Raw genomic sequence first — 14,052 nt, forward strand, 5'->3', positions numbered from 1 at the left:
CTGATCACATGGAATTGACAGTGAGGGGAAAATTGAGAGCACTTCTCTTGTGCTTTGCACTTGAGCTTCCTGTTCCTTGTAAAAACATGTATTTCTCTGAGCTAAGTTTGGTTGAAGTTTCTGAGGGTGATGCAATGAAGGGCTTGTGTTCTGAAATGGTGTTGATTAATTCTATTGTAGCTTAATAGCTTTCGTCCTGTTTTGACTCTTGGTTGATGGCTAATCCTACCATTCTGCCTTTGTTTCAAAATATCCTTTCTTGAATGAATGAACAAATCTGCATTTCTAAAACCTCCCTGCAGTATCTGCTGAGGCTATTAAGAAAAGTGGGGGTTGCTTTCTGTCTCCAAGAGCATGTTTCTCCATTTCTCCTTTAGGAAAATACAAAATTATTTTAATATTCCTCAAAATATTTCATTCTTCTAGGAGGGAGGTGGCTTCCCACATGTCCATTACTCCTCACTTTTTAAAAAGAGCTTGCTATGAATTTTCCCAGTTTTTATTATCTTTATAGGGTGTTCTGTATTCTCTTTTTTTCATGTGTTATTTATATAATATAAAAAATCAATTTCCATCAAACTGTGTGTGATCTGGGTACAGTGGCTTTAAGCAGTCCCAATCCACATATTTGTTACAGTGCTCATCACAATAATGTTAATAATATAATAATATAACAATAATACTTAACACTATCTTTTTAGCAACTGCCCACTTAACATTTCCTCTTTTTATGTCTCGTTTCTAATTCTGTTTTTATTATATAGCCACTGATAAAATATGTCCCATATCAAAAAATATTCAGTTTCTTCTTTATCCTTAATAGTAAGCATTAATCTATCCATTTCTGTGCATTCTAATATTTTTTTAATTGTATTCTCATCTGATGGAATCTGATCATTTTTCCATTGCTGTATAAATACAATTCTGGCTGCAGTTAGTATATGTAAAACCAGATATATAGTTCTTTTATCATATTTTTCCAGTAGGATGCCCCCCCCAAAAAAATCTCTGATCATTTTTTCCAACCAAGTATGTATTTTCATCCAATATTTTTTAGCTTTTGGTAATGTCCACCACATATGGTTATATGAACCAGATGATTGATTACACTTTCAACATTTTGCTGATCTATCTGTACATTTTTGCCAATCTTGTCAGTGCAAAATGCCATTTATAAAACATTTTATACAAATTTTCTTTATATGCAGTTGACATAGTCAATTCAATATTTCTATCCCATAGTTTTTGCCATTTATCTAATTCTATTGCTATCCAAAGTTTTTAGCCTATGCAATCATCTCCTTTATCTGCTCACTTTCAAGTTTAATACTTAATAAATAACAAAATAATTTCTTTACCAGTTTTTCATCTGTTCTAGTTAATATCTGGTCTAATTCTGTTAACGCTTTATTAAAACCATACATTTTAGCATCTTTCTCATAACGAGATTGCATTTGCATGTGTGGCCATCATGCAATGTCCATCCCTTGATTACTAAGTTCCTACTTTGTTTTTCATTCAAAATACCTTTATATCTTACAATTTTTTCCATGTTAATAACTGCATGATGTACCAATGCTTCCATAGTGGAAAGCCAGACTGGTATTTTCAAATAATGTTCTTTTATTGTAATCCAAACTAATAACAGTGCATTCCTAACATAGTGTCTTTGAAAATAACTACCATATTTTTCGGAGTAGAAGACGCTCTGAAGTATAAGATGCACCTAGCTTTTTTGGGGGGGGGAAACAAGGCAGGGGGAATCTGCCTCTGCCTCCAGCAAATTTCCTCCTTGCAGCAAACAGCAAACAGTACAGACGACATACATTGTGTGGTATTACATTTCAGAATCTACTTGTACAGATGCTGTTAAAATTGATATGGCTTTTCGGAAGTATGGTTTAGGTTTAGGTTTAGGTTTCATTTTATTTATATGCCGCCCTATTCCCAGCGGGACTCAGGGCGGCGCACAAACCCAAGGGGGGAAGGGAAACACAAAAACTACAAATACAAGCATTTAAAAATAATCAACAGACACACAAATCGAGAGGGGAAGGGAACTCATCAACCCCAGGCCTGCCGACACAGCCAGGTTTTAACGGCTTTTCGGAAGGCCTGGAGAGAGGTGAGGGTCCGAATCTCTGCGGGGAGTTCGTTCCAAAGGGCCGGAGCTGCCACAGAGAAGGCCCTCCCCCGGGTAATAGCCAGATGGCATTGGCTGGTAGACGGAACCCGGAGGAGGCCAGCCCTGTGTGATCTAACGGGTCTTTGGGAGGTAATTGGCAGCAGGCAGTCTCTCAAGTACCCAAGTCCAATAACATGAAGGGCTTTATAAGTGACGACTAGCACCTTGAAGCGTATCCGGAGACCAATCGGTAACCAGTGCAGCTCGCGGAGGATAGGTGTAATGTGGGTGTACCGAGGTGCACCCACAATCGCTCGCACGGCTGCATTCTGGATGAGCTAAAGTCTCCGAATGCTCTTCAAGGGCTGCCCCATGTAGAGCGCATTGCAGTAGTCCAGTCTTGAGGTCACGAGGGCATGAGTGACTGTTGCGAGTGCCTCCCGGTTCAGGTAGGGACGCAATTGGTGCACCAGGCGAACCTGGGCAAATGCCCCCCTGGTCACAGCCGACAAATGATGTTCTAAGGTCAGCTGTGGGTCCAGGAGCACTCCCAAATTGCGAACCCTGTCTGAGGGGCGTAAAATTTCACCCCCCCAGCCTGAGTGATGGAATACTAACCAAATTTTGGGGAGGGAAACACAACAGCCACTCGGTCTTGTCTGGGTTGAGTGCAAGCTTGTTAACACCCATCCAGACCCTGACAGCCTCCAGGCACTGGCACATCACGTCAACCACTTCACTGAGTTGGCACGGGGTGGACAGATACAACTGGGTATCGTCCGTGTATTGATGGTATTTTATCCCGTGCCTTCGAATGATCTCACCCAGCGGCTTCATGTAATGTTAAACAGGAGGGGGGATAGGAGTGAACCCTGTGGGACCCCATATTTCAGGGGCATAGGGGTCGACCTCTGCCTCCCAACCAACACCGACTGCGACCTGTCCAAGAGGTAGGAGGAGAACCACCGAAAGACGGTGCCTCCCACCCCCACCTCTCGTAACCGTCACAGAAGGATACCATGGTCGATGGTATCGAAGGCCGCTGAGAGGTCAAGAAGCACTAAGATGGAGGGATTACCTCCATCCCTGGCTCTCCAGAGATCATCGGTCAGTGCAACTAAAGCAGTTTCCGTGCTGTAGCCAGGCCTGAATCCGGACTGAAAGGAATCCAGATAATCAGCTTCATCCAAGGACCGTCGGAGCTGAGAGGCTACCACTTTCTCAACAATCTTCCCAATAAAGGGGAGATTGGAGAATGGACGGTAGTTATTAAATATGGCTGGATCCAGTGATGGCTTCTTCAGGAGGGGTCTCACCACCGCTGTCTTCAATGCCGGCGGAAAGAAGCCCTCCCGAAGAGAGGCATTCACCATCGCCTGGATCCAGCTCCGTGTCACCTCCTTGCTGTTCGCAACCAGCCAGGAGGGGCACGAGTCCAGTACACATGTGGCGGCACTCACCGCTCCCATGGCCTTGTCCACTTCATCAGGAGCAACAAGTTGAAAGTCAGTCCAGAGATGTCGTTCAAGACCTTCCCCCGGTACCCCGGCTGGCTCTGCGCAATTGGAGTCCAGGTCCATCCGAAGCCGAGCAACTTTGTCCGCGAGGAACTGGACATATTCCTCTGCTCTACCTTGTAAGGGGTTATCCGCAACCCTCCCATTTAGGAGGGAGCGGGTCACCCTAAACAAGGCGGCAGGGCGTGACTCAGCGGACACTATCAGAGCGGCAATATAGGTGTTCTTGGCTGTCCTTATTGCCGAGAGGTATGCTCCGATGCAAGCTTTTAATAGTGCTCGGTCTGACTCGGATTTACTGGACCTCCAGTGGCGCTCTAGGCGTCTCTTTTGGCGCTTCATCTCCCGGAGGTCCTCGGTAAACCAAGGGGCCCTCCTGGATCCACTGCCGCGGATCGGCCGTAAAGGCGCAATCCGGTGGAGAGCCTCAGACGCTGCCGAGTTCCAAGTAGCAACTAAGGTCTCCACCAGACTGCGGGCGAGAGTATCAGGCATAACACCAAGCGCCGTCTGGAAACCCTGAGGATCCATAAGACGCCTGGGGTGGAACCACCTAATCGGTTCCTCCTCCCTACAGCGGGGGATTGGTCTCTGAAAGTCGAGCCTCAGTAGGAAGTGGTCCGACCATGACAGGGGCAAGATCGCACTACCCCTCAAACAAAGATCACAGCTCCACTGCTCCGAGAGAAATACGAGGTCGAGTGTGTGACCCGCTGAGTGAGTCAGACCCTGGATTACTTGGGTCAAGCCCATGGCTGTCATGGAAGCCATGAACTCCTGCGCTCCATCAGAGTGTTTGCCAAGCAAAGGCAGATTGAAGTCCCCCAGTATCATAAGTCTGGGGAACTCAACTGCCAGCTCAGCTACTGACTCGAGAGGGGAGGGCTGTCGTCACACTGTTGGGAGGCAGGTACGTTAACAACAAGCCCACTTGACCTGCAAGGTCCAACTTCACCAGCAAGGACTCACACCCGACAAACTCCGGAGCAGGGATCCTAGGAGGAACTAAAGACTGTCGGATAACAATGGCCACTCCCCCGCCCCTTCTCTGAGATCATGGTTGATGAAGCACCTGAAAACCCTCTGGGCACATTTCAGTGCGGGGGACTCCTCCCTCCGGGCCCAGCCAGGTTTCAGTAATACATGCCAGGTCTGCCCCCTCATCTACAATTAGGTCCTGGATGAGGGGAGCCTTGTGAACCACAGACCTGGCATTTAGCAACAGCAACCTGAGACCAGGGTCTTGACTACTCATGCCATCTGGCCTTGGAGTGGAACTCACAGGGCCAGAAGGAGGGATCCCTCTGACATAGGGAACCCTCCTTCCTCGGTAATGGCTCGCCCTGAAGCTCCCTCCATATCTGCCCCTCCCCAGTATGACCCCAATATTCCGGCCCACTCCCGCATCTATGGTCCCTCCACCCTCTCCCCTGGCCGCCGAATTCACCAGCAGGCCCTTCGACACACACATCCAAGGGCCGGAACCAAGCCTGGGTCCCGCTACCACTTCTGCCAAAGCACTCAGTGCAGGAGGTACCCAGCTAAACTCCCAGCCCACCACACATACCCATACATACAATCAGTCAATCCCCATAGTACAAGTTAAAAACAAGGAAAACAACAATATCATAATAAAAAGTGGGAACATTCAGTCAACCACAGTCATTCCACACACTCTCCATACAATTAAAAATTGTAAAAAATTACAAATGTGTAAGAAATTATAAAACTGCACAATATAGCCGATTGTATAGTCCGAAAAGGCCACAAAGGGAGTAATGTCCAACCTCCCACACGAGTGTCCGAGATCCAAGGAGTAGTAGCGGAGACATATAATAATAACCCAGCGATGATCCAGAGAGAAAGCCAGGAAAAGTCTGAGAGGCAAGTAGGCCACAGGCAGTGAGTAGCGAAAGTTGTAGGGCCAGCCACAGGTGACGGCAGGCCAGCAACACCCCTCCCCTCGGGGACAAAGAACACCCAGGAGCCAGGGAAACCCCACGATAAAAGGGGGAGAAAGGCTCCACTCCCAGCTTTACCATGACACTCCCAGTGGAGGCAGCCCGTCGGTAGGCCATCAGGCTAGCAACCCCACCCTAACCCTAACCTTAATCCTAACCTTAAATTAAACTAACCCCACCTTATAGTTCTAAACTAACCCTACCCTGTCCCTAGCCTGACCCTGCAGCAGCACAAACAGCAAATGGAGGCGTCAGACAACCTGGGGGGGTCGGGTCCCCCCAAAACAGTCTCCGATAGCTGCCTCCAGGGCAGCCAAGACGGTCTCAGCCAGCTCTTCCAGGCTCCAGCAGGCCCCCTCAGCCCTGGTGGTCAGGAAGTCTCCGCCTGCCTCTCGCCACGGGCGGCACAGCAAAGTTCGCAAGATGGTTCAGTTCGCCCAGCTACTTGAGTAATGACACCCACAAAGCTCCAGAGCATTCAGTGCTCTCTCTCTGGGTATTCTCAGCATTCACTCCGTTTTCAATATTGTCAGAGTTCTCAGCGTTCCCCGCGGTCTTAGCAGAGACAGAGAGGGGAAAAAGAACGTCGGCCAGGGGGCAGCCAAGGCCGTCTCTAGCTCTTCCCGCAGGCGCAGCAATTCAGCGTTCACCGTAACAATATGGGGTGGCAATTCAGTCAGTTAGATGGTTTAATAATGGTTTAATAGTCCTTCAAACGGAGGCAGCCGCAACCATAATGGCCCAGGGCAGTTGTAATCCTCCGTTTCACAGTCGCAGTGCAGTCCCGGCACTCTTCCAGCCTATCCAGTCCCTTCAGTCCCCCCCAAGCACTCTCTACACTAGTGCACAATGGTGGTTTACCCAAAACTCCACCAGCGCTGTCCCCAGCTTAATGGATGCTGGGGGCTGCCGTTCGTGGAGGGGAGGGGGGCGCTTTCCGAGAGGCTGTCTGCGACACTGAAGCCGCCCGTAACCGCCAGATATGCCGCTGCCCGTCCCAAGCCTCCAGGGCAGTGTTTCTCGTAAGCCATCGTCCGCATGGAGGGGGGGGACAAGGGGGAAGAAGAGGCCATAGATTATATTCATACATACATAGGGGAGGTAGCCCACACACTAACATCCCTTTTAATGAACTGATTTGCAGGTTGCAACTCGCCTGCTTTCCTTGACCTATGAGAGCTGGGTTGGTATTGGTGGTGGAGCTAGTCCCTTGGATCTGAGCTCTCCTCTTCAATTCAGCTTCATTCTCAGCTTTGGAAGGAGCAGGAGGGCGGTAGGTTTCCCACAGCATGACAACTGAGAAGGGAAACGCTATTCATTGAGCGAGGCTGCTCTCGGCATGAGAATTCAGGTCTGTGCTTGGCCCGAGCGCCAGCCTCCTTCCCGGCATTATTCACTGCTATTTAAAAGAAGATACAATAGCACTGGGCCTCTTCAGATCAAGTATTTGTTTTAAAAAGCTTCTTCATTTTTTTAAGTTGTCTAGAACAATAATAAAGCAGTCTTTAAAAAATAAGTCTAATAATTTGAACATTCTATAGGATGAAGTGTTGCAGAAAATGACAGGCTTTAGACTTCTCAGGATGCAGGAAAATGTATTTGGCTGCCAGGTTCAGAAAGCTAGCAAAATGGCTACCATTGCAAATTCTGAACAACCTTCATTATTGAAGCACGTGTTCTTATACATTCTCAAAAGCAGCACAACATGGAAATACTTAACTCATTTCTTATTGGCTATTTTGGGGGGAAAGCCTTATAAGTAGATAAGGGTCTTACTTCTTTTGTTACAGGTATGGACTACCTGTCATTAACGAACTTTATCTGAACCTTGTGGTTTGGACTTTTGACATAGGGACGTTGGCTAGAACATCTTCTGGTTAGAGGCTGATGACATTTTCCTGTCCCTTTAAGCAAGCTTCTAACTGTCCCTTTTATGCCATGTCTTCATTCCTATATTTTAATTCATATTTTATTCTACTTTATCCCCGCCACCCTTCTAGACTCTATTAATAACCACAATTGAGTCTAGCCTGTTAGATTAACAATATAAGCATGCAGGATACATAATAGCAAAAAAGCAAGGATGCAAGCAATACACATCTTAGGGTTTATCTTCCAGAATCACTTTCTCTACTTCTAAGGAGCAATTTGAATATACGAGCTAGTATCTGAAACTTCATCTTCCTTGAGGGTATGTGGGATTAGGCTTTCCATTAACATTAACTCCTTTTCAGCCCGTATTTCTTTTACAGACATCATAACAAGCTGTTTAAACAAGGGTATGCAAGGGAGGAAGGCTAAACTTGCGATTCCACATAATAAAAGAAATAGCATTTGTTAATCCAACCTGTGCCCGGTAGCCAAGAGAACCACACATCTGTTCCTTGTATTTTTTGACCAATAGAGGAAGCTCGATCTCGTAGTTCTTGGACCACCCCCCAGACTGTTCCTGATCTATTCATATAGAAACAACAATCTTCTCCCAGGAATACACATAGCCCACCCTTTTCAACAGTTAAAAGATCTATGGCACGCTGGTTCTGTAACACGACGACTGCCAAGGAATTTATCTGGTCTTGGACTTCAACCAAGGTGCCAGCAATTTGGTTCAGGCTTTCTTGGAATTCTTCCGACAGTTGCCTGAACTGTGTAATGGAATAGGTCATTCCACCTACACCCATTCCAACTGCTGTCCCTATTCACAAGATTGCTAATAGTGGAATTAGGAGTGGCACTCTTTTCTGAAGATGTCCCATGAGGGGTACAGGGAGGGCCTGTTCACCACTTACCACCCCCATTTTGGGGAGGAGGTGTACTAGGCTGTATGTGCCAGTCCAATTAGTGGCATTTCTCCCACATAGAAAGAAAACTCAATTTTCTCCTACACATATGCCAACGTTTAGTTTAGTTTAGTTTAGTTTTCCCTTTATTTGTATGCTGCCCTTTTCCCTGGGGGGACTCAGGGTGGCTCACAGTTCAAAAAAAGGGGGGGGAGGACAAACAATTTTCCAACATGAAGACAATACAACATATTAAAAAGAAAACACAACAGTCACACAATTCGGGTGGGGTTAGAATCTTAACCCCAGGCCAGCCGGGACAGCCAGATCTTTAAAGCGGCGCGGAAGGACTGGAGGGTAGTGAGGGTCCGAATCTCCATGGGGAGTTCGTTCCAGAGGGTCGGAGCAGCCACCGAGAAGGCTCTCCTCCGGGTAGTTGCCAGTCTGCACTGGCTGGATGATGGAATTCGGAGGAGGCCTAATCGATGCGATCGTATCGGTCTAGTGGAGGTAATTGGCAGTAGGCGGTCTCTCAAGTACCCAAGTCCACTACCATGAAGGGCTTTGTAGGTGATAAGTAGCACCTTGAAGCGCACCCGGAGATCAACAGGTAGCCAGTGCAGCTCGCGGAGGATAGGTGTTACGTGGGTGAAGCGAGGTGCACCCACAATCGTTTGTGCGGCCGCATTCTGGACTAGCTGAAGTCGCCGGATGCTCTTCAAGGGCAGCCCCATGTAGAGCACATTGCAGTATTCCAGCCTAGAAGTCACAAGGGCACAAGTGACTGTTGTGAGGGCCTCCCGGTTCAGGTAGGGATGCAACTGGTGCACCAGGCGAACCTGGGCAAATGCCCCCCTGGTCACAGCTGACAAATGATGTTCGAAGGTCAGATGTGGGTCCAGGAGGACTCCCAAGTTGCAAACCCTGTCTGAGGGGCATACAGTTTGAACCCCCAGCCTGAGAGATGGAACACTAGGCCAATTCGCGGGAGGGAAACACAGCAGCCACTCGGTCTTTTCTGAGGGGCATACAGTTTGAACCCCCAGCCTGAGAGATGGAACACTAGGCCAATTCGCGGGAGGGAAACACAGCAGCCACTCGGTCTTTTCTGGATTGAGCACAAGCTTGTTGACCCCCATCCAGTCTTTAACAGCTTCAAGACCCTGGCTCATCACATCCATCGCTTTGTTGAGTTGGCACGGGGCGGACAGATACAACTGAGTATCGTCCGCATACTGGTGGTATTTTATCCCGTGCCGTCGAATGATCTCACCCAGCGGTTTCATGTAGATGTTGAAAAGAAGGGGGGACAGGACCGAACCCTGCGGCACCCCATACGTTAGGGGCCTAGGGATCGATCTCTGCCCCCCCAACTAACACCGACTGTGACCTGTCCGAGAGGTAAGAGGAGAACCACTGTAAAACAGTGCTTCCCACCCCCACCTCCCGCAGTCGTCGCAGAAGGATACCATGGTCGATGGTATCGAAAGCCGCCGAGAGGTCAAGGAGCACCAGGATGGAGGTGTGGCCTCCATCCCTGGCTCTCCAGAGATCATCGGTCAACGCGACCAAAGCGGTTTCTGTGCTGCAGCCAGGTCTGAAGCCTGACTGGAAAGGATCGAGATAACTGGCTTCCTCCAAGGACCGCTGGAGCTGAAAGGCCACCACCTTCTCAACAACCTTCCCCACAAAGGGGAGGTTGGAGACCGGATGATAGTTATTTAAAACAGCTGGATCCAAGGATGGTTTCTTCAGGAGGGGTCTCACCACCGTCGCCTTTAGAGCGGGGGGAAAGACCCCCTCCCGTAGAGAGGCGGTAACAACCGCCTGGATCCAGCCTCGTGTCACCTCTCTGCTGTTTACAACCAGCCAGGAGGGGCATGGGTCCAGCACACATGTGGAGGCTCCTACATCTCTCATCGCCTTGTCCACATCCTCAGGGGTAACAGCTTGAAACTCAACCCAGCGATGGCTTACCAGATCATCCCTTAGTGCCTCGGCTGGTTCTGCAGAATTGGAGTCCGGGTCCGCCCGGAACCGAGCAACCTTGTCTGCGAGGAATTGGACGTAATCCTCAGCCCTGCCCTGCAGCGGATCGCCCGTATCCCTCCTATTTAGGAGGGAACGGGTTATCCTAAACAGGGCGGCTGGGCGCGACTCAGCAGACGCAACCAGAGAGGCAATATATGTTCTCTTAGCCGTCCTAATTGCTCGAATGTACTCTCTGATGCAGGTTGTTAAACGTGCTCGGTTCGGTTCGGATTTACTGGACCTCCATAAGTGCTCTAGGCGTCTCCTTTGGCGCTTCCTCTCCCGGAGTTCCTCAGTGAACCAAGGAGCCCTCCGGGATCCACTGCCTCAGAGCGGCCGTAGAGGCGCAATCCGGTTGAGAGACTTTGTCACTGCCAGGTTCCAGGCAGCAACCAGAGTCTCTGCCGGACTGCGGGCGAGAGTATCAGGAATAACCCCAAGTTCCGTCTGGAACCCCAAAGGGTCCATAAGTCGCCTGGGGCGGAACCACCTGGTGGCTCCTCCTCCCTACAGTGGGGGTTTGGTCTCCGAAAGTCAAGCCTCAATAGGTAGTGGTCTGACCATGACAGGGGCAAGATCTCACTACCCCTCAGACCAAGGTCACAATTCCACTGCTCCGAGAGGAATACGAGGTCAAGCGTGTGACCCGCTGAGTGGGTCGGTCCTCGGATTACTTGGGTTCATGGAGAATGCATGGGCTTAGAGGTTCCTTTCATTAGTCCAGACTTGTAAAATTCCTGCTAGGTCATGCCAGTCAAGTGCTGTAATTGAACTTCTTGATTAGGGTCCATTAGCTTATCCTGAGGATTGGCCCTTCAAAGAGGTATTGGGAACTTGCATTTCCAGGGGGAAAATAAACACAAACTTCCGTGGATTGTATTGAAAGCCAAACGGGCAGTCGGAGTGGTTGTAATGGCCTTGGGCAGCTTCCAGTGGTCAGATTCCCCTCCCATCGGTTAAAATCAAGTGGAGGTAGGAGCGAGAAAGTGACTTTCTGTTGGAAGAGCTAGTGAGCAGAGGGAAATATGCTGCAAGTCAATTTTACATATACAAGGGTTTTCCTGGGGGCAAGGTACATTTCAGATGGGCATTGTTTCTCTGATAGTGACCCCACAGAAATGCCAGGTTCCTAATATCGTTTGATGCACAAGGAGGGTGACCCTATAATTTCTACACCAACTGCTATGGGCCCAACAATGGGGAGACGGCTCCTCCCCAGTCTTTTAAGCACGTCATACAGATCGCCGTGTAACTGGGCTTTTGCCGTTTTAATTCCCCATCTATCCCCCTTGTCAAAGACTATCGTAGCTCTGGTCTTTTCCCAATATCTGACTCAACTGGCACTGCATGATAAGATGAAGGTTCGGCAGACAAACACAACCAGCATTTCTGACCCAGGGCAGGGTCAGACTGATTGATTAAGCTTTGTCCTAATTCCAACACTCTTACCATGTAATCCCCTTGTCTTAACTGTTGCAGGGGTCCGTTTTCTTACAGGGTTTGTCAAATAGTTGGCTGGAAGTGTTGGAATTGACTTGCAGTTTCATCCCCAAGCATAAATAATGTGCCGCTGATGGGAGTGGACCTGTTCCCCACCCTGTAACGGGTTTTTATCTTGTTCTCTGGGATTTTTGACATCCCCAGATCCTTCTTCAAGAGCTAAGGGCATTTCTTGGGTATTTTCGCAACGTGGGGAGTTAATAGTCAGGAAGTTATCATTTATCATGCCTTTTGTCAACAACAGCCAAAGCCACAAACAACTCATAATTATCCCTTAGACAAGATTTCCTTTCACACAGTTCCCTTTTGCCTATAGATTCAGCACATCAGGGAGAGGGTAAGGATTATATATGGTTTGGAGGGTTACAGCATCTGGCCTCTGGCTCTCCACAAGACCAAATCTTATTTGCTAGAAACTCACAATAAATTATAATAAGGATAATCAAACTTACAAAAGTAAAGGATATAGTGGCTACAGATATAAAAGCTTGCACCGCCATATCCTGACAGGTGCTCAAATTCTCTAATTCATCTTGCAACTGATAAGTCAGAACATTGTTTTCCTTCTTTCAATTCTTCAGCCGTACGTCAAGAAACCAGCTTCCGGTTGTGGTTTCAATAGGGCTTCTTCTGCCCTGTAAGAGCTACCCATTGCTGGTAAGGAATCTTATAGGAGGCATTTCTTTAAGCATATTACTAAGGGACAGGATTCGTCCGAGTCAGCCTCCCAGTATTCTTCAGCAGCTGGTTTAATGCTGGTCCAATAAATTCAAGAGTTGGATTCTAAAACTTTTACTGCAAGTGGAGAACACATAACTACAGTATACGGGCCTTTCCATCTAGGTTTCAAGTTCTCCCCTTTCCAGTGTTTTACCACACTCTATCCCCCACCTGAATATTATGACTGGAATTTGTTAAAAATGGTGGAGTAAGGGAGACACAATATTGTTGGATTTCTTGTACTTGCTTATTTAATTCTCCCACCATTTGATTCACCCATGAGGCCCCCAGCCATCCCAGATCTCCTACGTGATTTTTCAAATTAGAACTTATTACCGGTGGCCGACCAAACATCATTTCAAAAAGGGACTAGTTTATGTCCTTTATGTGGAATACATTTTACAGACCAAAGGACTAAAGGTAAGGCGTCTACCCATTTAAAGTGGGTTTCGAGACACACCTTAGTTATCTTTTCCTTATTAGTGAGGTGTGTGCGTTCTGAGTGGCCAGCACTCTAGGAGTGCAGAGAACAGTGGAGCCTCCATTGGGTCCCTAAAGATTTTGGTAGCTTTTGGGTTACTTGATGCACAAAGTCTGGCCTGTTATCTGATGATATGAACGAGGAAATTCCATATTGGGGCACGATGTCTTTAAGTAGGATTCTAACTACTTCACGGGCTTGCTTTGTCCTTGTGGGGAAGCACTCCGGCCCCCCAGGGTAATTGCACACCATGACCAACATAGCTTTATAAAGTCCACACTTGGGCATATCTGTGAAGTCAACAACTAACAAATCCATGGGGTAATACCCTTTAGGCTGGCTCCCAGGGGGAAGTCTAGGTCCTTGCCTTGGATTAGCTTGGGCACGTGTTACATCTTTCGCTGGCATGAGCACATAGAGAGTGAAGGCGATCAATGTACACTATACGTTGAAGCGCCTTGGCTAATGCAGTTTTGCCCATGTGCGTTGTTGAATGGGACTCCTTCACCACTTGCCAGACAATATTAGCAGGTACAAAGATTCTTCCAACTGGAAGTACATACCATTCTCCCTTCTTTAGTCCGTTCAAGTCTACAGTCGCTTGGAGTTTCTCCGCCCTGGAATATCTAGGGCTAAATTCTTTTGGCATTTCTAGCACTACGTAAACGGATATGTCAGGGTAACCCTGAACGTCCCTGGTTGCTGCTAGTCTCGCTTCTTTGCCAGCCACCCTATTCCCTCTGGCTATTTCATCTTGTCCCTTCTGATAGCCTTTTCATAACAGAGACTTTCTTTGGCATTTTCACTGCAGCTATTAGCCTTTCAATTAGGAAGGGGTGTTTTATTTCCTTCCTTGAGGCCATTAAAAGACCTCTGTAGACAGGCGCATGAACATGCAAAGTGAGAAAGGCGTATTTAGAATCAGTCCATATATTTA

This window comes from Thamnophis sirtalis, unplaced genomic scaffold (assembly GCF_051295495.1).
Source record: "Thamnophis sirtalis isolate CommonGarterSnake01/CBP01778 unplaced genomic scaffold, rThaSir2_p1.2 scaffold_4, whole genome shotgun sequence".
NCBI classification, from domain to species: domain Eukaryota; kingdom Metazoa; phylum Chordata; class Lepidosauria; order Squamata; family Natricidae; genus Thamnophis; species Thamnophis sirtalis.